The sequence below is a fragment of the Theropithecus gelada genome, chromosome 8, assembly GCF_003255815.1.
Source record: "Theropithecus gelada isolate Dixy chromosome 8, Tgel_1.0, whole genome shotgun sequence".
Lineage (NCBI taxonomy): Eukaryota > Metazoa > Chordata > Mammalia > Primates > Cercopithecidae > Theropithecus > Theropithecus gelada.
The window spans coordinates 21723267-21746252 of record NC_037676.1 but is presented as its reverse complement, the minus strand read 5'-3'; the positions used below and the strand labels follow the sequence as shown (position 1 = coordinate 21746252).

Sequence of the window (22986 nt, the reverse complement as noted above, 5' to 3'; positions counted from 1 at the left end):
GGGAGTGTCTTCCAAAGCCTGTCCCCAAGTCTAGTGTCTACCCAGGTCCAACTGTCTGACCTTGGGCCACTTACCTCCCCATCCAGTTAAGCACACTGCCGCTGTGAGGACAGACCCAATGTGTGGTATTGAAGGGTGCCAGCTGGTGAGCCTAGGCACTCAGGTCAATGGCACGACTCCTAGACCCTTGGGGTCAGTCGGCTCCTGACCCCTCACATGGTGGATAGAAGAGGATAGCACTATAGAAACAAGATTTTTTCTGTTCATCAGAAACCTGGGAATGAAATGTCATCCTCTCCACAGGCTTGGATTTGAGCGATGGAGCACCCTGGGCACCTGCCAGGCCCCAGGCACTGAGTTAGGGTCAGAAATGTGTGCCAGGTCCCAGGCACTGAGAAATGCGTGGGGTCAGGAATGTGTGCTGGGTGCAGATCCAGGTAGGAGGTGAGAGGACAGGGACTTCAGGAAGACTGACAGCATTAACACAGAGCCACCAAAGCCTGCAGGAAAGTCTTTAGCGCACCTCAGGCCCCTTGCTCCTGGAGGGTGGACCACACAGTGTAGACTAGAAACCAGATTGCAGGTAACGATGCATTCTCTGTGCCCTATGTAGGACACTGACTAGGGCTAATAGCAAAAGGCTGTGAGCACCTCCCGGGAACTGGGCCTTTAGACTATAAAGTTTCCATTTGAGAGGCTCTTACTAGCTTGTGATGGAACACTAACTGAAGCTCCCCCGTGACTGAAGGACATAAAATAATCTTGAAACCTGAAAAACTCGTGATGTCTTCAGTGATCTTGGAAAAGCTGTAACGGGGAGGGCAGTCCCAGAAGAGTTCTATTACAAAATGGAAATCGTTTATATGGCATCCTGGTGCCTGAGGAAGGCAAAGAGGAGACACTCATGAGCAGGGAGCCTCTGTTCCTCTCAGACTGACTCTAGAACTGGATGAGGAGCTGCTGGATTCTAGGGTCACTTGGACACTTCCCTATACACAGCTCTTTACTGACTGACCAAGAGCTACTTAGTTTATAGACTGTCGTTCCTAGGTGAATGGACAACATCCTATTTGGAAGGCCACCCTTCTGATTGAGGAAGGCAAAGGCAAATCGGCTAGGTGGGTTGGATTGCATGCTGTTTTCCTAGTGTTGATGGAAGATTTGAACAGCAGCAAAAGCCCCTGTACTTGGATTTTTTTCTGGCTCATGGACAGTCGTCAACGTCCAGGTCATAGAGTCGGGAAGGAGAATGTGAAAGTTGATCGCACAAATTGAGTCATTCTAAATGTCAACTAAAACAGAGTCAAGAGGTCATGGGGAAAAAAAAATCACTGTATTACCCCCAAACTGCAATTTTCTGTAAGCCTGGTAGCCGTAACCTGAAACTATTAATAGTTCTATCTAATATCTATTGACACAACCTGCTGCTGCTCTAAGACCAGCTTGACCTACTACAATCACTCACCAGTCAGAGCCTGCCACTTCTTCAAATTTGACAGCGCCAGTGAACTTTCTGGAAAAAAAATACTTTAGTATTTCTCTCTTTTTTTTTTTTTTTTTGAGATGGAGTCTCGCTCTGTCGCCCAGGCTGGAGTGGAGTGGCACGATCTCGGCTCACTGCAAGCTCTGCCTCCTGGGTTGATGCCATTCTCCTGCCTCAGCCTCCCAAGTAGCTGGGGCTACAGGAGCCTGCCACCACGCCCAGCTAATTTTTTTGTATTTTTTTTGTTTTTTTTTTTTTATTTTTTTCTTTTTGTCGTTGTTTCGTTGTGTCCCCCAGGCTGGAGTGCAGTGGCCGGATCTCAGCTCACTGCAAGCTCCGCCTCCCGGGTTTTACGCCATTCTCCTGCCTCAGCCTCCGAGTAGCTGGGACTACAGGCGCCCGCCACCACGCCCGGCTAGTTTTTTGTATTTTTAGTAGAGACGGAGTTTCACCATGTTAGCCAGGATGGTCTTGATCTCCTGACCTTGTGATCCACCCGCCTCGGCCTCCCAAAGTGCTGGGATTACAGGTTTGAGCCACCGCGCCCGGCCAATTTTTTTGTATTTTTAGTAGAGATGGGGTTTCACCGTGTTAGCCAGGATGGTCTTGATCTCCTGACCTCGTGATCCACTTGCCTCAGCCTCCCAAAGTGTTGGGATTACAGGCGTGAGCCCCCGCGCCCGGCCAGAACTTCTCCTTTAAAAAAAAACCTCTAAACTTCTTTTGGTCTTTAGACATACCCAAGACAAGTTGGTCTTTGTGTATGCCAAGCATTGCAATTCTTGCTTTCCAAATAAAGTGTATTAAATTTGGATATTTGTCTCTACATTCTCCATTGTTTCTAAGAGTAATGGAAAACTGGCCTATTGAAGGGATGTCCATATGAGCCCCGACCCTATGGCAATCTCTAGGGGGACTTGAGGAGTGCGTTAAAGTAGGACACATCCATACTGCTCAGTAGACCCTGCCTCAGGATTGGAAAGTCATTGCAATCAGCAAGAGATACCACCATGTACTCCCCTGAGGTGGTCATGAGAGGCCATTAAATAAAATGAGTGGATATGGGGGAACCACAGCGATGCAGAGATGGGCTGAATCGAAACACATTTCTCTTGCTGTCTCTCAGAGCATAACGCCAATAAGTGCTGTTCTGTCTGCCAGCGGGAGAGACACAGACTGACTATGGTTATGAGGCAGATTCCCTGATGGGGAGGCCTTGAACATTCTTGGAAAGTGAGACTGAGGGCAGGGTCCTGGGGGGTACAGGTGAGTCTCCACGGGAACAGAAACTGACTGTGGATTGTCTTTTGCTTACCTGGTGGAGGCTGCAAATACCTAGAGTGCTATTAATATAAAAGAACTGAAATAAGGTATTATTCTAGCTTGGACCACTAAGCCTCACTTCCTTGGACCAAGACACATGCCGTTCAGCGCATAATGTTTTGCAATGGGCAGCGAGATATCCTCCTTAGAGTAATAATTTGATAGGGAAGTGGAACAGTCAACTGAAACATTGATTGTCTAAAATGGGGGGAGATAAAGGCATGAAGGGCTGGCTTCAACGCCTTCACCGGTGTGTGCCGCTACTCCACACGAGTGGGCTAAAGGAGTGTCCCCACCAGACTTTCCTCCATTTTTCCAGTGGATCTGGGGATGAGGGGGTAGGGAGGATGCTAGTATAATGACTGGCATTTTGTTGTTGTTGTTGTTGGTGGTGGTGGTGGTTTTTTTTTGAGACACAGTCTCGCTCTGTTGCCCAGGCTGGAGTGCAATGGCACGATCTTGGCTCACTGCAAACTCCACCTCCCAGGTTCAAGTGATTCCCCTGCCTTAGCCTCCCGCCATCACGCCCAGCTAATTTTTATATTTTTAGCGGAGATGGGGTTCCAACAAGTTGGTCAGGGTGGTCTCAAACTCCTGACCTCAGGTGATCTACCTGCCTTGGCCTCCCACAAGTGCTAAGATTACAGGCGTGAGCCACCATGCCCGGCCAGTGACTGTCATTTTTGTGTTTCTTCTCTGTGTAACCTCAACGTTCCCCTTCTCCCCATCCGCCACCTGGTACATTGGCCACAGGGCCAGGGCTACAACTATAAATGCTGGAAGCAGTGACAACTCCTAAGCCAGGAACAGACTGTGTGTTTAGACTTTTCTGTCAATTTTCTTATGGACCTGATGGGACCTCAGTCCTGCAAAACTGGGGCTAACAGTAAATGCAGCTACATAGCCTGATATAGTTTGGATGTGTGTCCCCTCCAAATGCCATATTGAAACGTGATCCCTGAGGTTGGTATGGGCCTGGTGAAGGTGTTTGCGTCATGGGGGAAGAACCTCACGAATGGCTCACTGCCCTTTCCACCGTAATGAGTGAGTTCTCACTCTGTTAGTTCACTGGAGAGCTGGTTGTTTAAAGGAGTCTGGGACCTCTCACCTCTCTCTCTTGCTCCCTCTCACCACGTGATGTGCTGGCTCCCCCTTTGCCTTCTTCCATGATTGGAAGCTCCCTGAGGCCCTCACCAGAAGCTGCGCAGATGCAGGTGCCATGCTCATGCAGCCTGCAAGACCGTGAGCCAAATAAACCTCTTTTCTTTACAGATGACCCAGCCTCAGATATTCCTTTATAGCAACACACAATGGACTAATGTATTGCCTATTGGTAAAATAGCCCACTAGTTCTGCACCTGTGTAACCCTGCCCTGTATGAATGGATGTGCACTGAGGGGACACGCTTGTTACACTAGTATTGCTGCCAACTCATCACAGTTATTTCCAAAGTAGAAAAGTTTGAGTAGAAATGAAAACCAGGAGGAGGAGTTGCTGAGAGTAAACGAATGAATACATGGTTTATGTAATGAGGGAAATCTTATATTACAGTAATACTGAGAAGGAGATGACATTGTCTCTTAGCTCAATTATCCAGATATCTGGGAGAGGGGAGCTCCGTGTTTGCTGAGACCTGTCCTGCTTTTAGGAACTGACAGAGGGAATGGAGGCCTGCAAACCCGAGTGGCCTCATCCTAGGAGACATTTTCATATAACATGATGATGGACTGGACTAATTATCAATGACTGAGGAGGACTAATAACCTACCAGTACCTTTTGAGTTGCATATCGTTTTGCTGTAAGGGAGTCCAGAGACCTGGTTGTGAACCGTGAAATAATGAGAGATACATATTTGATCTCAGCCCCTGTTTCCTGACACAAAGCTCCTGAAATCTTTGGAATCTCTGAAGTGATCAATGTCTCTTTGTACACCAGTGAGGCGACTGATGGCTAGGGGTTCCTGGACAGCCTTGGGAGCGGGAACAGGCCTATGATTAGAGGGTTGAACCTTCAGCCCCTGCTGAAGTTTTGCTTGGGTTTTGCTTACCTGGTGGAAGCTCCAAATGCCCTCCCCCTGTTCCAGCCTCTGGTGAGAGAAGAGGGGCTGAATGTTGAGGTGATCACCAAAGGTCAATGATATAATCACTCAAGCTTGAGCAATAAATCCTCCAAAGAAGCTTAAAAGGACAAAGTTCAGAGAGCCTCTGGGTTTGTGAACAAGTACCCATCCACATGTCGGGAGGGTGGCATGCCCTAATTCCACGGGGACAGAGCTCCTGCACTGGGCACCCTCACAACCCTGACCCTGTGTATCTCTTCATCTGGCTGTTGATTGATATCATTGAAAATATCCTCTGTAATAAATTGGCAAATAACAAGTGTGTTCTGGCTTCTGTGAGCCAGCCTAGTGAATGATGAAACCTGAGAAGGGGATCATGGCAACTTCCAGTTGGTGGCTCTCATGTTGGGTTCCAGTTAGCCTAGTTGTGGGGGGACCAGAAGGTTTCACGATGACTCAATGACCAATGAAATTCTTATGAATTTGAAGTGGAAAAATTAAAAGATATTAATTGTTCTTATAAAATGAAGAAAATAGAAAAAGTAAAGCTGTTATGGGCATTAGTGACCACCCCCCCAAAGTAAGAGCTAAGAAAGAATATTAACTGCCTTTCTGTAAAGACTGTGAGACATTAACCTTATTTCTTTCCCACATACCTTGTAGTTTCTGTTTCTCTTACTGTGCAGCTGCAAGGTCACAAGGTAAATAAGCATAAGTTACAAGACATGCTTTCCCAAAATGTAAGCTAAAGAATGTTACATGATAATTAACTGCCTTTATTCTCCCTTCTGTAAGTCTGCTTCCTGCATCACATAACTCCTGCCACAAACTGCTTAAAAGGTGACTGCTTTCTTTGTCTGGTGCTCAGACTTTCAGGACACATGTCTGCTGAGCTGGTGTACACCTAAAATAAAAACTCTCCTATACCTTGATCGGTCTCTCCGGTTCCTTAATTTCCTGCCACAAATTCACATTTTATTGTGTGGCTTTTGCACATAAACACTCAGGCAAATATAGTCAACACACAGAGGCAGTGATGAGACAGTGGGGAAGGGACCACAGTGAGCATCTCAGGAGACCAGAACACTGACTGACACACTGGCAGGTCCAGGTCTCCTCAGAACATGGACCAGGGTGGGGGTCGCTGCTCTTCTTCCATAGCCCACGGGAAAGAGGCCTCAGAGTTCTCACGGACAGAGCTGCGGCAGCTGCTTGGCTATGGTCAGAGTCTTTGTGGTTTTTATGGCTCTCTGCAGGCTTGTCTGTAGCCAAGATCTCAGCTGCCTTCTGGCTTCACTTTCTTGTCTGGTCTAGGGGGTGCCTGTCCACAGCAGGTCCTCTCATCACCTCAGTCCACCACACATACGCTTCTCACTCTGAGGGGTCAGCAATTTCACTGTGGGCTGATCACCTGTCATAAGTTACTCTATTTTTAGACATTTAGGGTCACCAAACACTATTGTATATTAGTAGCCAAGTCAGACACAAGGTGTGGATGACTTAGGGACCCTGTTGTAGTCCGTTTTCACTCTGCTATAAAGAGATGCCTGAGACTGGGTAATTTATAAAGGAAAGAGGTTTAATTGACTCATAGTTCACCATGGCTGGGGAGGCCTCAGGAAACTCACAATCATGGTGGAAGGCGATGGGGAAGCAGGCACCTTCTTCACAAGGTGGCAGGAGGGAGAGAAGAGAGTGAAGGAGGAACTGCCATAACCCTTATAAAACCATCAGAGAACATACTCACTATCATGAGAACAGCATGAGGGAACCACCCCCATGATCTAGACATCTCCCACCAGATCCCTCCCCTGACCCAGGGGGATTACAATTCGAAAGGAGATTTTGGTGGGACAGAGAGCCAATTCAAGATGAAATATGGATGGGGACACAGACTCTCTACTTGTGATTTGCCCCTGAAGTGGGGGGAGTCTTGTGGGACTGAATCTTTACCCTGTGGGGTTGGCACTACCTCTGATTAGTGTCAGAAGTGAATTGAATTATGGGCACTCATCTGGTGTGGGAGAATTGATCAGGGTGAAGAAAATCCACACATCTGTTCGCAGAAGTGTCTTGAGCGATGAACATATTGCTTACTGAATTTGTTAATATTCTCTCAGCTAGAACTTTGCCTTTTTGTCTGAGCCCATAGCACTCAGGGTTTTCGGTATAGGGCTGGTACCTCATGTTTCTTAGATCTGTTAATGAGTGGGACCAATGTCTGAGCTCAGGTGGTCAGGCCAATGTCAGATGGATCCCTGGCAAAATATTTTTTCCTAACACATTCCTCCATTAGTTTCCAGGGGTTAGCTGATGTCAGTATGGGTGGCGGTGGTGTAATTTCTTCAAATATTTCATGAACGCCTCAAAACATAATTAAATATAATTTTTTAATTTTTCTTTTCTTCTATACAAGGTATTTATGCTAAATCTTTATGCAGAAATCTAACGATTGCAGAGAGACCAGGTTCCTCAACCAACCAATCCAGACTCCAGTATGTAGTGCGAGAACTGATTCAGGAACCACCAGAAGAGAGAGGGTCCAGCTACTCCCACCTTAGCAAACACTTGCCATCAATCACACTCCTCATCCTCTCTTTTTCCTTCTGACCATGGCCTCTCCCCTGAGTGCACGTGGAGCCCATGGTAAGCAGCTTCTGAAACAGCCCCAGTGATCCTCTCTCGTGGTATTCATGGCTGGGATATAATAAGGAACATCTGTATTTTCTCTGCTCCTGGCTCTGGAACAAAGCTTTAAAGCATTGAAGTTTCTCGAGTAATTGTGGTGAGAGGGGCTTTATTTTTTATTCGTAAAATGACTTCCAGCATTTCTGAGTTGATACTGATGAGGTAGCTCTTGGATGAGAGTGGCCGGTTGCCAGTGGAACCAACCACGTGATCAGAGCACTGCAACTTTCAACACTACCACACCCCTCCGCTCAGAGCAGGGAAATGCCTGAGGATTAATCACCCGAGATTAATGATTGATGACTTCGTGCTATGGAATGAAGCTTCCATAAACACCATAAACCACAAGGTTCAAAGAAAGTGAGTCACTGGAGTTGGACAGATGAAAGTAACTCAGAACAATGAAGGGTAACACCACACTTTCTATATCAAAAATAATGTCCATGTACTTTACACAATGATATGCTACAAATCTAATCATTTAATAAAACCTCCCTAAGAAATTAGATTTCACCTTATTTTATACAACTATATGCTACAAATGTAATCATTTAATAAAAATCTCCCTAAGAAATTAGAGAAGTCCTCTTATTTTATGTTCGGCAAAGGACTTTCTAAGCTTATGACCATGAAAAAAATAAGTGTACCTATGGATTCAACTACTTAAAATTTAAAACTTCTGTACATGAAAATCTAAGACAAAAAGAAGAGGCAAATTAAAAAGACTAGAAATTTGTTATTAGCATTTGGGAAGCATGGAGTCTGTCTTCCTAGACAATACACAAATCCTAAAAAAATCAGCTTGAACAAAGAAATTCAAACAACACATCAATACATGAAACACAAGTCAATAAGCAGAGAAATGCATATCGAGGTCAATTAATTATTTCCTAGTTAGCAGAAGTGAAAACCAAAGAGCAGTGATGTCAGATCTAAAGCGATGCACTGTTGGTAGGAATCAGAGCTGTGTGTGTGTGTGTGTGTGTGTGTGTGTGTGTGTACCTGTGTGTGTGTGTGAGATATTCTACTTCTTCTAGGAAGCCACCTAATGAAGGTGATTAGAAATCTGGCCAAAGATGTATTCACAAATATTCAGAACTTCTTTGCCCTCAGCATAATGGTGATTGAGGTTTTGGGGAGAGGGGCTAGTATTTGGGTGGAGCATGACACTAAACTCTCACTTTTGCCCATCTCAAGAACACAGACCATCCTCTTCATCTTTGGAGGGGGTCTCACAGAATTTTATTAACTGTATGTTTTGGGGGACTTGGGGTAGAGGCCAAATGTCAGGAAAAATGAAGAACAAAGGTCGCCTATAATGAAGGGTCACACGTAGAGCCCTACCTGGTGTTGTCTTGGAGGAAAAGGGAAGAAAAAAAAGGGAGAATTGAGCAGGACGAAAAGCATGGTCAACTCTAAGAGGAAGAAAGATGTGACTGGAGGATTGTGGAGGATTCAAACCATAGCTCACAGCCCAGGGCTCCAAGTGAGGCTGAGGAGCTCATGGTCAGGGCTGGAGGGAAGCAGTGGGGAGCACAGAGCAGCCTCACCTCTCCTCTGAGGAAGGTGAACAGTGGGGGGCACGCCTGGGCCTCCCAGGAGCTGTGGGCGAGAGGGAGAGCAGGTCCTCCAGGGCAAGGGGAGCGGGAAATGGGTCTCCCACGTGCTTCCAGGGCTGAGCACACGTGGGCCCCCTGATGAGGATGCAGGAAGGGTTGAAGGAGAAAAAGTCGAGGTCCGCTCAGGGTTGGAGGAAGCCACGGGAGAGGGACCATGGGACTTCCCCAGAACCAGGACCTCCCCAGCAACCAGGGCCAGTTCACCACTCAGGGACCCACTGCCCCTTCCCTGACAGCTCCATCAGAGTTGGGCTGCAGCACTCAGTAGCCCCAGGTGCAACCAGAGAACCCCGGGGGGAGGCTGTGGGTGAGTCAGACCAGTGCTGGTGTCCCTGTCCCCACAGGGAGGGGCAGAAGGAGGTGCTGGATTCCAGTCCCCAAGACTCTGTCACTTTAAATTCTAGGGAGTCAGAGGCAGGAAACAACCCCCCACCCACTTCAGCAAGCCTGAAGGAAGAGAAGGCAGGGAGGTGCCAGTCACAGCAAGAACACAGCCTGTGTTTACTCAGAGCTGTTTCGGAGGAGAATGCAAGGACAGGGGCAAAAACAAAAACAAACAAAGCCTCTATACTTTTTTTATGTAAGTTTCCATAGTTAATTTAGTCATTAACTCATACATACCTCAGGATTTCACCCCTAATTGCCTTCTTCTTATGCTTGATGTTAACAACACACTCTTCAAAGACAGGATCACCTACTGCTTTCTCTAGTGTGAGAAAAGACAAGCAAGGGAAGGTCTGCTTTTGTGAAGCAGTTCCTGCCCTCCGTGCACACCGCAGAGTCTGTCTGGCCTGTTCTTTTCTCCTGCCTTCAAATTAGCGGATTCTTTCTTCTGCCTGATCAAATCTGCTGTGGAATTCCTCTGCTGTATTGTTTACTTCAGCTACTTTAATTTTTTTTGCCCCAGGATTTCCACTGGGGACCTTTTAATAATTCTTATCTCTTTATGGATACTCTCTATATGTTCCTACAGGTAAGTATACATAGGATAGATGCATCAATGTTTCCCCAAAGGAAAGGTGTAGGTGCTCCTCTGGGTTTCCCTAGAATATTTCCCTCCAGCCCCTGCCCATGGGCTCCTCAGCCTCACCCTGGAAGCCATGGGCTGCAAGCTACTGTTTTAATCCTCCGCAATCTTCTAGAATACACACACACACACACACACACACACACTTCCTTTAAATATTTGAGCATATTTAAAATTGTTGATTTAAAGCATTTGCCCAAAAAGTCCAATGTCTGAGCTTCCCGAAGTATCTGTCAATTTCTTCTTTCCCTATACGTAGACCATATTTTCTTGGTATGCTTTTATGGGTTGAATGTGTCCGCCCGAAGCATATTTTGAAGCCCTACCCTCTGGTACCTGTGAATGTGATCTTATTCAGAAACGGGTTCTTTGCAGATATAACTGCTTAAGAAGAGGTCATATTGGATAAGTTTGGGCCCTAAACCCAGTAGCTGGTGTCTTTATGAAATGGGAAAAGTTCCCTTGTCCCACTCGCAGGGCGTGATCTTTTCATACTTGCTGTTTTTCAAGTATCTTTAACTTAAATAGTCAATATGCTAAAATAGCATATTTTAACCCCTTCATTTTCCTCGTCTGGAACTTCCCGAGAAGTTTCATGTATTAAAAGTCGAGTAGATGGCTGTGGAGAGAAGAATCAGGTTAGTAACTGAGTGGCAAGAGACTTATAAAGGAAAACAGGAACATAAATTGGAACAGGCAGGACGTAAGTCTAAATATATTGCCCCATATCTTATTGAGTAAGTCTCTTAGTCATGAGAAGAGTTTTATCCAGTTAGGCAGTTGTATCTCATTTCAGGAGGTGATGTTATAGGTGGTCTTTCATCTAGGTTAGGCCTCTATATGGTGTGGTCAGTCAGGTATTTAATAAGAGGCATGTTTATGGAAACAAAAGAAAAGTAAAGGTTAGTGGTTGGAGCAAATTATACAAGCCCAGTTTTTGAGTCCAGAGGACAGTCAGTTGAGATTTCTAGATGTTGGGCTTGAAGCATCTTTAGATGGAGGAATGACAAAAAGTAGTAGCAATTTTGATGAATTTCCTGGTATGTAGTTTATATTAGTTGTTGTGGTGAACTTTCTGAGCAACCCATAGGGCCACAGGCATGAAAACTGTCCATAGGTAAGCTGTCCTTGTTACCGAAACACCAGAGATTCCGTCTAGGTCCTGCTGTTTGATGCACAGATGGCCAATCGCTGAGACGAGTATTCCCAGGGAAAATTAAAGGTGTATACAGCAGGGAAGAAATGTAACCATGTGTGGGAAAACAGGAATTAGAGAGGGGCAAGGAAAGTAAACATGTGTGAGAAAACAGGAACTAGAGAGGGGTAAGGAATGTAACCATACATAGGAAAACAGGAATTAGAGAACAGGTAAGGAAGAGAGGCTGGTCAACAGGAAGCATGTGGTTGGTTAGGCAATTACGGTGGTGAGGGGCCTGGCACCTCACTGTTTAGATGCAGTGATCTCAGGAAGTTTCAGCTCCTTGATACTGTCTGGGAAGCTTGATGGTGGGTTTCCTGATAAAGGAACTCAGTTAAGACAAACGTAACTTTTTCAAGTTTTAACACCGGGAGGATACATTTCTATGTTTTTTCAAAGAAACCATAAACATCAGCTCTATGGGACATTTGGGCTGCTTTCAGTCCTCCTTTCTACTTATCAACTCCCCAATCCTGAGGAACCTGGCCCTGGATCTTCCAGGATGCATCATGCTGAGAAGGGGCATTGTGGGCAGCTCCATGCCATGGGTGACCTCGTGGCCACCCCGGAATCACAGGTTAATCTAATCCTACAGTTTTCTTCTGAAACAGATTTATAAATGTTACTATTCTTTTCAAATAGCTATGCTGTGTTAATTGTCTTTATTGTTTTCAGAGTTTTCCTGTTTCCTATAGATTTCCTCTCCTGATTATTGCCTTTTTTCTTTTTTTTTTTTTTTTTTTTTTTTTGAGACAGAGTCTCGCTCTGTTATCCAGGCTGGAGTACAGTGGTGCATCTCACCTCACTGCAACCTCCGCCTCCCAAGTTTACGCCATTCTCCTGCCTCAGCCTCCTGAGTAGCTGAGACTACAGGCACCCACCACCATGCCTGGTTAATTTTTTGTATTTTTAGTAGAGACGGGGTTTCACCATGTTAGCCAGGATGGTCTCAATCTCCTGACCTCGTGATCCGCCCGCCTCGGCCTCCCAAAGTGCTGGGATTACAGTCATGAGTCACTGCGCCCAGCCATGCTTTTCTTATACTTATTCTGGGTTTATATTGCTCTTCTTTCTCCAGCTTTTAAGTGGAAACCTGGATCATTGTTTTCTATCTTTTTTTTTCTTTACTAATATAAGCACTCATACTCTCTATGTTCTGTAGTTACATCTTATAAATTTTGATATTTTGCATTATCATTTAGTTTGAAATATTTCTGATTTCCACAAGGTTTCTTCTCTGGCCCATGGTTGCTTAAATTGCAAATATGAAAGTCTTTTCTATATATCTTATTCTTGTTGCTCTAATTCAATACCTCTGCAACCTAAATAATATATTCTGTACAATTTCAATTCTTTTAAATTTATCAGGAATGTTTTTAAGGTCCAGAATAGGGTCTACCTTAGTGAACATATGCACTCAAAACGAATCAACATTCTACAGTTGTTGAGTATAGTACTCTATAAATGTTTATTAGCTTAAGGTGGTTGATAATTGTTTCAGATTATGACTTTGTTGATTTTTTTTTTTTTTTTTTACTAATTCTATCAGTTGTTCAGCAAGGGATGTTAAAAATCTCTAGCTATGATCATGCATTTATTTCTCTCACTAATTCTGTCCATTTCTGCTGCAAATCTTTGAAGCTCTGTTATTAGGCATACGCATTTTTTTTTTTTGAGACGGAGTCTCGCTTTGTCGCCCAGGCTGGAATGCAGTGGCCGGATCTCGGCTCACTACAAGCTCCGCCTCCCGGGTTTACGCCATTCTCCTGCCTCAGCCTCCCGAGTAGCTGGGACTACAGGCGCCCGCCACCTCACCCGGCTAGTTTTTTGTATTTTTTAGTAGAGACGGGGTTTCAGCAGGTTAGCCAGGATGGTCTCGATCTCCTGACCTTGTGATCCACCCGTCTCGGCCTCCCAAAGTGCTGGGATTACAGGCTTGAGCCACCGCGCCTGGCCACATATGCATATTTTAAACATATTTTTAAACTTTTAGTTTAGGTTCAGGGGTACCTGTGCAAGTTTAATATACAGGTAAACTTGTGTCATGGGGGGTTGTTATACAGATTAATTCATCACCCAGGTACTAAGCCTAAGTACCTAATAGTTATTTTTTCTGATACTCTCCCTCCTCCCACTTTCTACCCTTAAGTAGGCTCCAGTGTCTGTTGTTCCCCTCTTTGCATCCATATTAGGTGCATACATTTTTTTAGTGTTACGTCACTCTGATGAATTGACCCTCTTGTCATTATACATCCCTCCTTATCTTTGCTAATATGCCCTATCTTGAATCTACCTTCTTTGACATTAAGAAAGCCACACTAGCTTTCTCATGCTTAATAGTTGTGTTTTATGTATTTCCCCATCTTTTACTTTCAATCTATCTGAAGCTTTATATCTAAGGTGCGTATATTTTAGGTAGTTTATAATTTCAGCTTGCTTTTTTTCCAGTTGGGGAAACTTCCTTTTAATTGGTTTATTCTGGATACATTTATTGTTGTGGCCAAATTTGGAAAATACAATCTCTCACAACTTATTCCTTTCTCCTTTGTTTTTAAAGGATATTTTCACTGGGTGTGAATAACAAGTCAACAGCTTTCTTTCACCACTTCACACATCCTGAGCCTCCGTTGTTTTGAGTCAGCTGTCATTCATATCTCTGTTCCCTGTGAATGCATAAAATTTACTCTATATGATTGACTATATGATGTATCCAGGTAGGGTTTTCTTTACATTTATTTTTCTGAGGGGCTTATGAGCTTTTTGAATCTGTAAGTTGATGTTTTTTTCACTACACTTGAGAATAGATCAACCACTTTTTTCCTCATCTTTTCCAGCCATTTCTTCTTGGTCCCTGGTTCCATGTGTAGTGCATGATATTCTACTACAGGTCACTGAGACTCACTTCCTTGTTTTCTTTCAGTCCCATTTTCCCTTGTACTTCAGATGGAATAGTTTCCACTGATCTCTTTTCAAGTTCACTCATTCTTCTGTAATATTCAATTGCTCTCTCTCTCTTTTTTTTTTTTTTTGAAACGGAGTGTTTGCTCTTGTTGCCCAGGCTGGAGTGCAGTGGCATGATCTTGGCTCACTGCAACCTCCAACTCCTGAGTTCAGGCGATTCTCCTGCCTCAGGCTCCCGAGTAGCTGTGATTACAGGCATCTGCCACCACACCCGGCTAATTTTTTGTATTTTTAGTAGAGACGGGGTTTCGCCATGTTGGCCAGGCTGGTCTTGAACTCCTGACCTCAGGTGATCCACCCATCCTCAACCTCTCAAAGTGCTGGGATTACAGGCGTGAGCCACTGCACCCAGCCCTGTTCAATCTCTCTTAAGAAAATCCAAATATATTTTTCATTTCAGAGAGTGGAATTTTCAGTTCTAAAATTTCCATTTGGTTCTTCTTTTATAGTTATCTGAAATGCCTTATCTTCCACTCATCAACAATCTTTTCTGTAGACCCAGCATATATTTCACAGCTCCCTAAAAGAGATTCTATTATGAATCAGCATTAAAAACCACTGTGAAGGCAGAAACTCTACCTAGAAGAATAAGGTTTTTTTGTTTTTGTTTTTTTGAGACAGGATCTCACTGTGTTGCCCAGGCTGGAGTGTAGTGGTACAATCATGGTTCATTGCAGCCTCAACCTCCTGGGCTCAAGAGATCCTCCCACCTCACCCTCCTAAGTAGCTAGAATTACAGGCACAGGCCACCACACCTAGCTAATTTTTGCATTTTTTGTAGGAACAATATTTTGTTGTATTGCCCACGCTGGTCTTGAACTCCTGAACTCAAGCATCCACTTGCCTCGGCCTCCCAAAGTGCTGGGATTGTAGGCATGAACTACCGTGCCCAGCCAGGAATGAGTTATCTAACGAGGAGTAACAATAACAGAAAATGTTTATTACCTCCTGCATACAATGATTTTACAAGTACTTAGTGAGAACTGATTATGTACCAGGCAAAATGTATGCCAAGATTAAAATATGCAGTACCTGCTCTAAGGGACTTCCCACATTAGTAGGGAAATAGTAAAACAATTGTAATAAAATGTGCTGTTTTTCATAATGCTCTCTCCCCCCTACTCCACCCCGATTATTTCTATTTCTTACTAAGGCTGTTTCTTTGTATATTATGTGTTCTGTAACCCTTATGAAATGAATGCTCTTTTAAATACATTTTCTAAAGGGTTATCTGCTATATTTTGTGCACATTCATCCACATATACATGTGTTAAATTACTATTGTTATAACTTACAATTTTTAAGTATGCAATCATACCTAATATCATGATTTTTTTTTCTTCTCCCTTTCAGGAGGCCTGCCTCTGTTTTTGTTCTATATCATGTTGCATAGGTCGGAACTCTCAGGACAAAGTTGAAGGGTGTTTAGCGAAGGCAGGCATTTTGGTCTTGATTTGATTTCACTGGGAAAACTTAGGCCTTTCACCATTAATTGGCTCATGTTTTCTTACAGAAATTCTCATCATTGTGAAGTGTCCTCCTGTTCCGTTCTAAAAGTCAGAATAGATGTCTGATTATCCTAAATGCCTTTTCAGCCTCCACTGAGACTGTATGTTTGCTTATTGATACTATTGTTATGGTACCTTATTTTTGAACACATTTACATTCTTGGAATAAGTTTTTACTTGAGATTTTCCTAAGTACCCTCAGATATATGAAAGTCATTAGTCTCCTAAAAGCCAGTGAGGAAGTAGCTGTCTCTTGTCTACGTGGTGGAAATTGCCTAAAAGGGGCAGAAAAGGACTTTCTGGGGGTGGTGGAAATTTCCTGTGTCTTGATTGCATAATGGTTACATGTGAGTATACAGTTGTCATAGATGAAATGAAACAAGAAGTGAACAGTTGAGGCCAGGTGCGGTGGTTCACGTCTGTAATCCCAGTACTTTGGGAGGCTAAAGTGAGCAGATCGCTTGAGCTCAGGAGTTCAAGACCAGTCTGGGCAACATGAGGAAACCCCATATCCACCAAAAATTAGTCAGGTGTGGTGGTGTGCACCTAGTCCCAGCTACTCAAGAGGCTGAGGTTGGAGGATTGCTTGAGCTCAGAAGACCAAGGTTGCAATCAGTTGAGATCGCACCACTGCACTCCATCCTAAGTGACACAGTGAGACCCTGTTTTTTTTTTTTTCTTTTTTTACTGCATGTAACTTATGCCTCAGTGAGCAAACAGGCACAGAGAATCGGTGAACTCTACAGGATGGGAGGTTTATCTTCATTTCCATGGAGGGGAGGTGACCTGTGCCAGGTCCCACAGCTGACTGCTTCTCAGGGTCAAGGTTGGAATCCAGAACTCCCAATTCTAAGGAGATTCTCCATTGTCTTTCACAGACACCTAAAAGCTGAAGGGTCTCAGGTGAAATAGATGAATGAATATCAGTGAAAGTCATCTGTTTCTTTTCATGTTTTTTAAATAAGGCTGTACAAAACACAGACTCAAATTCGAGGCCCTCTCTGTCTATAGGGAAGGTGGTGTGCAGTGCATTGCACAAAATCTCATTTAATCTCTTCTAAAAAGAAAATAACACCAGGACTCCAAAACCACTAAGCCAAAGGGAAAAGTCAAGCTGGGAACTGTGTCAGGCAAACCTGCCTCCCACTTTACTCCTAAATAAGATAGCTACAAGGATGGAAAAGCTACAAAGCTCCCTCCCAATTTGCCCACAAAGAAATTCTTTATGGGACTCAAGATCCTTACCCTGAAACAGTTCTGCTGAGTTTCACCCTGGCAATGTACATTGATAGCTGATCTTCACAGGTGTGGGACAGAAAGTCATCCCTCTGCTCACCTGAGATTGCATATCTGACTGCCTCCTCTGCTCTATTGTTTATGTAAAAATGCAAGTTCACTTGGGAGGCTGAGGCAGGAGAATGGCGTGAACCCGGGAGGCGGAGCTTGTAGTCAACCGAGATCGCGCCACTGCACTCCAGCCCGGGCGACAGAGCGAGACTCCGCCTCAAAAAAAAAAAAAGAAAAAAAAAATGCAAGTTCACTGAGCCAAAGGCATAAGTGACTATTCCTCTACCTCTACCCATATAGCCTACATATATGTTGTGTATTCAGTGAAAGGCTGATCGAAGACCAAAAGAATGCAACCTTGTGTCTCTTATCTACCTATGATCTGGAAGCCTCCACTTCCAGTTGTCCCGCCCTTCTGGACCAAGTCAATGTACATTACACATATTGATTAATGTCTCATGTCTCCCTAAAATATACAAAAGGAAGCTGACACCAACCACCTTGGGCACATGTCGTCAGGACAGCTTAGGGCTGTGTCATGGCTGCTTGCTTAACCTTGGCAAAATAAACTTTCTAACTTGATTGAGACTTGTCTCAGATATTTTGGGTTCATACCCTCACAGGCCCCAGTTCTGGGCAGGGTTGCTCTGTCTTCGGGTTCGCTTCTTGCTCAGGGTCTGTTTGCCCCTACCTACCTCTGTTCCAGCCTCAGGGAATGAGGCTAAGCTGGGTGTAAACAGAGGTCCCCTACCCCAGGCCCTGTGCTTTCCACAGATGCAGAAGTGGCCGCCCTGGGACCTGCTCCCATGACAAGCGCAGCCTAGGCAGCCTCCTTCCTCCTCTGAGCGCCCGCTGTAGCCACACTCTCTCCCTCCCTGGGGCTCTCATCCATTTTGCTTTCTGCCTCTGTATGTCCATCCATACTCCCCGGGTGGGTTTTCAATCCCTCTTTGAGGTAGATTCTCTGGTGACCTAGGCTCTCTGTGGACTGGAGGTGGGTGGGCGATGGAGCAGTAGGTTCGCCCACGCAGGGGGCTCTCCGGGTTCCCCCACTGGGTTCTGGGCCTGTTGTGGGACCCTCTGCACTTTCTGAACTGACTCCCAACTCACCTGGCTGTCTCCATGGCTTTCTCCACGCAGCTCAGAGGCTGTTCTTTGATAACTCCTGGTCATCAGGAGAGAGCAGGCCGTGGGAAGACAAGTGGCTCTAACCCTGGGGGAAGCCATGTTGTCCAAGCCCAGGCCCTTCTAGGACCGTGGCTGCCTCCCCTCGACGTCCTCCAGGGCGGCTGGCTGGGAAGCCGCGCGTGTGCTGCCCTCTACAGGCTGCTCAGCCTCCCTGCAGCTCAGCCCAGCCCCGGGCTCCAAGCGAGGCCCAGAAGCCCACGGGCAGGGCAGGGGGAAGCCCCAGAGCAGCCCCTCCCCCGCTCTGGGGAAGGCTGACAACGTCCGGGCACGCCTGGGCTTCTTGAGAGCTGTGGGCGAGAAGGAGAGCGGGTTCTCCAGGGCAAGGGGAGCGGGATATGTGTCTGTCAGGTTCCTGCAGGGCTGAGCAACCTGGGTACACTTATGGGGATGCAGGGAAGGCCGGGGCAGAGAAAGTGAAGGTTAGCCCAGGGCTAGAGGAAGCCGCAGGAAAGTGTCCACGGGACTCCCCCAGCGACAAGGGCGGGCCGCCTCTCAGGGACCCACTGACTCTTCCCCGACAGCTATCAGAGCCGGATGCAGGAACCCGGCTGCCCAGAGAACCCTCCTGAGAGGCTGTGGGTGAGCCAGGCAAGCACTGGTGTCCCTGTCCCCAGAGGGAGGGGCAGGCAGAAGAGAGAGTGGGGGAAGGAAGTATGAATTCCGGTCCCCAGGAACCTGGCACTTTAAACTCCGGGGAATCAGTTGCAGGAAACACCCCCAGTAGGCCAAGCCTGAAGGCAGAGAGGGGAGGAAGGAAGGAAGGCGTTCAGCAGGAGCACAGCCCTGGCCTCCTGTCACTCAGATCCGATTCACAGGAGGAGGGGAGAACAGGGAGAAAACAAAAAAAAATACATCTTTTAATATAAGATTTCATGTTTATTTTGGTCAAAATTCATAAACATATGAGCATTTTCTGTATGACGTGCTTCCTTGTATTGTTTGATATTACAACATGGTCTTCAAATAGGTTCCATGGGGCAGAAGCATCAAAGGACACTAACCACGAGTGACACACTGTTAAGTGGCTGTCGTGTGTCATGTGCTGTTTGGCCTGGGGATAAAGCAAATCCCATACAAACCAAACAACTCCAGAAAACCCCAACAATTTTATGTTGTCAGGAAGCTTACTTTAAAAGAATAAGCTTAACAAACACTGATACGGCTGACACTCTAGATGCATCTTCAAGGAAGGCCTCTGCGGAAAGGACAAGGGGGCTGGAGCTGGACTGGCTCCCTCTGGGCTTTGAGGCCGAGCGTCCTGCACAGAAGGCCCTGCAAAAGCAAAGACCAAGAGGCAGCAGCACCTTGTGTCTTCCAGATGTGCAGAGGACAACACGTGGGATGCCAGATGGAAGTGGGAGAGGACGGAAGTGCGAAGACCAGAAAGGCCACCCCCTCCTCAAACTCCACGGACACAACACTCTGAATGTGCCTAAATCTTCAGGCAATTCTAACTTTGTCTCAGCCAAACCAGTCCCGGAACAAGACAACACACAATGCCTTTAGATGGAAAAGACCAAAATTCCTTGAAAGACTACGTCCGTAATTTATCCTACTACAACTGGACTACTATGGAGAAGAGTTTGTTGGAAAGAGGCTAAAATGATTACTGAAGGTTTTTTTTGTTTTGTTTTGAGACAGAGTCTGTCTCTGTCACCCAGGCTGGAGTGCAGTGGCGTGATCTCGGCTCACTACAAGCTCTGCCTCCTGGGTTCACACCAGTCTCCTGTCTCAGCCTCCCAAGTAGCTGGGACTACAGGCGCCCGCCACCATGTCTAGCTACTTTTTTTTTTTGTATTTTTAGTAGAGACGGGGTTTCACTGTGTTAGCCAGGATGGTCTCGATCTCCTGATCTTGTGATCCGCTCGCCTTAGCATCCCAAAGTGCTGGGATTACAAGTGTGACCCACCGCGCCCAGCCAAATGATTACTGAAGTTTTTAAATAAAATAATAGAACATGACACAAGAGCAAAGCCTTAATGTGTCGGCCATTCTAGGTCCTGTTGTCACAGTGTTTAAGAATTGATATTTCTGAGATGAGCCAGATGCTTACAGAGAAGCCAAGCTCCTCAAACAGGGAATCTGTACCCTAAAATGCAGCTCAGGAATCTCTACCATAAAATGCAGCCCAGGGACTTGGGGTCACAGATCACCAGAAGCGAGAGGGGCCCATCCACTCCTGAGTCGGCAACCATTTCACACCATTCCCAAGCACTGTCCACTCTTCCCTCTTGATGCCGTGGCAGATACTGGGGCAGATAAAGACTTGCTCTGCCCTGAGCCCAAAGGAGGCCCAAGGTTCACTAATGTTCAACGGCAATGGCGCTTGAAAGAGAAGCTCTTCACAGTCTCAGATCTAACATAATTCTCACTGTCCTCATCTGCTGTGGACACGTAGGAAGATGCAGTTCCATGACTGTCCCAGCAGGACAAACCAGACACATGGCTTCCCATAGATACCACGCTCTTCAAAATCCTGGGCATATGTAAACGTCTACTTATAAATAAGTATTTATTTATAAATAAATATAAATATTTATTTATTTCTAAATATTGTTTATTTGTAAATAAATACCTCTATATACCTCTAAAATCATCAACTAAGACAGACCGGCCCCTTGAAAAGTTGCCAGCCATTGGCCGGGCGCGGTGGCTCAAGCCTGTAATCCCAGCACTTTGGGAGGCCGAGACGGGCGGATCATGAGGTCAGGAGATCGAGACCATCCTGGCGAACACAGTGAAACCCCGTCTCTACTAAAAAATACAAAAAACTAGCCGGGCGAGGTGGCGGGCGCCTGTAGTCCCAGCTACTCGGGAGGCTGAGGCAGGACAATGGCGTAAACCCGGGAGGCGGAGCTTGCAGTGAGCTGAGATCCGGCCACTGCACTCCAGCCTGGGTGACAGAGCGAGACTCCGTCTCAAAAAAAAAAAAGAAAAAGAAAAGTTGCCAGCCATCAAACCCTGGTCCACTCTGAGGGCGTAGGAGGGAGAACTGGAACACAGTCAGTGCCTCCCACGGAGGGAGGATTTCTCCCCTCATTGCTAGTCATATATCTAGTCATTTTTGACAGCTGATTTGCACCAGGCAGCCCATGTAAACAGCCTAACAAATGCATTTCCTAAAATTTTTCCATGCTTACATCAGCATGCACAAAAATAGGAAAACAGAAAGATGTACATCATATAGTTTCAGGCAATACAGATGTTTCTCTACTTAAGATGGAGGTAAGCCCCAATAATCCTGTCTTAAAGCCGAAAAATCTAAATTGAACCATCGTAAGTCCACATGCTCATGACTCAGCATGGGGCTATGTCTTGATAATCTCATCGTAAGTTGAAAGAGCCACGTTTAAAACACATGTAATACCCAGATAAACCAGTTATAAAGTTAAAAAACTCTAAGTCAAACCACTGTGGTATTACACCATCTGTAGTTAAATGTCATTAAATGCACATACCAGTATAGATGGGACTTACAATATAAGAAAGCTTTTTTCTCATGATGACTTCTCTCATAAAAAGGACTTCTCTCATGATGAACTGAAAAAAATGACATCCTAAAACCACCCTTAACACACAATCATATAACCTGTGCCACCAACATCTTATATAAATTCCCACAGTTTGATTATCACACACAATATTTCATAAAAATTACTCCAAGTGCATTGACAAAGTTCTAGGACCTTTGGTAAGCTGCACCATATTGGATAGTAGAGTTAATTGAGGTATGGGTCAAGTACTAGACTGCTTCCTCCAGGCTGCTTCCCTTTGTAGGAGAAAAGGTAAACGAATGAAGCTCTGGTTTCCTGAAGAGATTCTTTCATACGCAGGATATAGCAGAGCCTGCATCACCTTCTTCATAGAAGAACTTTTTGGAGCCCACCAGTTGGTCCTGAATTATTCCCTTTGCATGTCTTTCAGTGTGTGAGGCCTCCAGCAAGGTGTTGACTGAAGAAGAAGAGAGGAATTCAGGGTCTTGATGCTCCAGAGACAATCAGCACAGGATCGGCATAGGACCCCCTACTTCCAGCAGGGAATGCTCCAGAAGAGCCCTCTCAGCTATGGGGGCAGCAGTCAGGACATCATCCCTATTGCCTCCATTCCTTCTGCATCTCTAGGCACAAAACACTTACTCTCAGTGGGGTCAGCGTCATTCACTGGAACCGGCAGCCTCCTCCTCTGACACCCTTCAGCTTCTGCCTGTTCCTGTAACACACAGTGGGGAATGCTCTGGTCAGAGTCAGGAGTCCTGCAGTCCAGTATTGACCCCGACCACCAGCCAGCAAGAGACCTGCAGGGCTTCCCATCTCGGGTCTCCATGGAGATGGAGACAAACCTCTGGTCCTGCATAGCTCTTGGGCTCTGTGTGCTGGTGACTCATTGAGACATAAGTGACAGGTAGTAAATGCTCACTTCATAAGTGTTCTGTCCAGCTTTGACTACTGTATACACCTGTGTAATCATCCTATGATCAAGACATAGCACGTTGCCACACCCCAGAAAGTCCCCTTCTTTCCCATCTCATCAATTTCCACCCACCCTCACAGAAGAGGATCACTTCATTACAGAATTTTTACCAACAGAAGTCTCAACAGAGGACTATGTATGAGAGCACCCAGAAAAAATCTAACAAAAGGATTT

At 45.5% G+C, this 22986-nt stretch overlaps 1 pseudogene; it reads right to left on the bottom strand.

Moving 5' to 3' along the window:
- LOC112630133 overlaps nt 1–22695 on the bottom strand; it is a 42028-nt pseudogene extending 19333 nt beyond the window's left edge.
- Between the last annotated feature and the right edge of the window lie 291 nt (nt 22696–22986).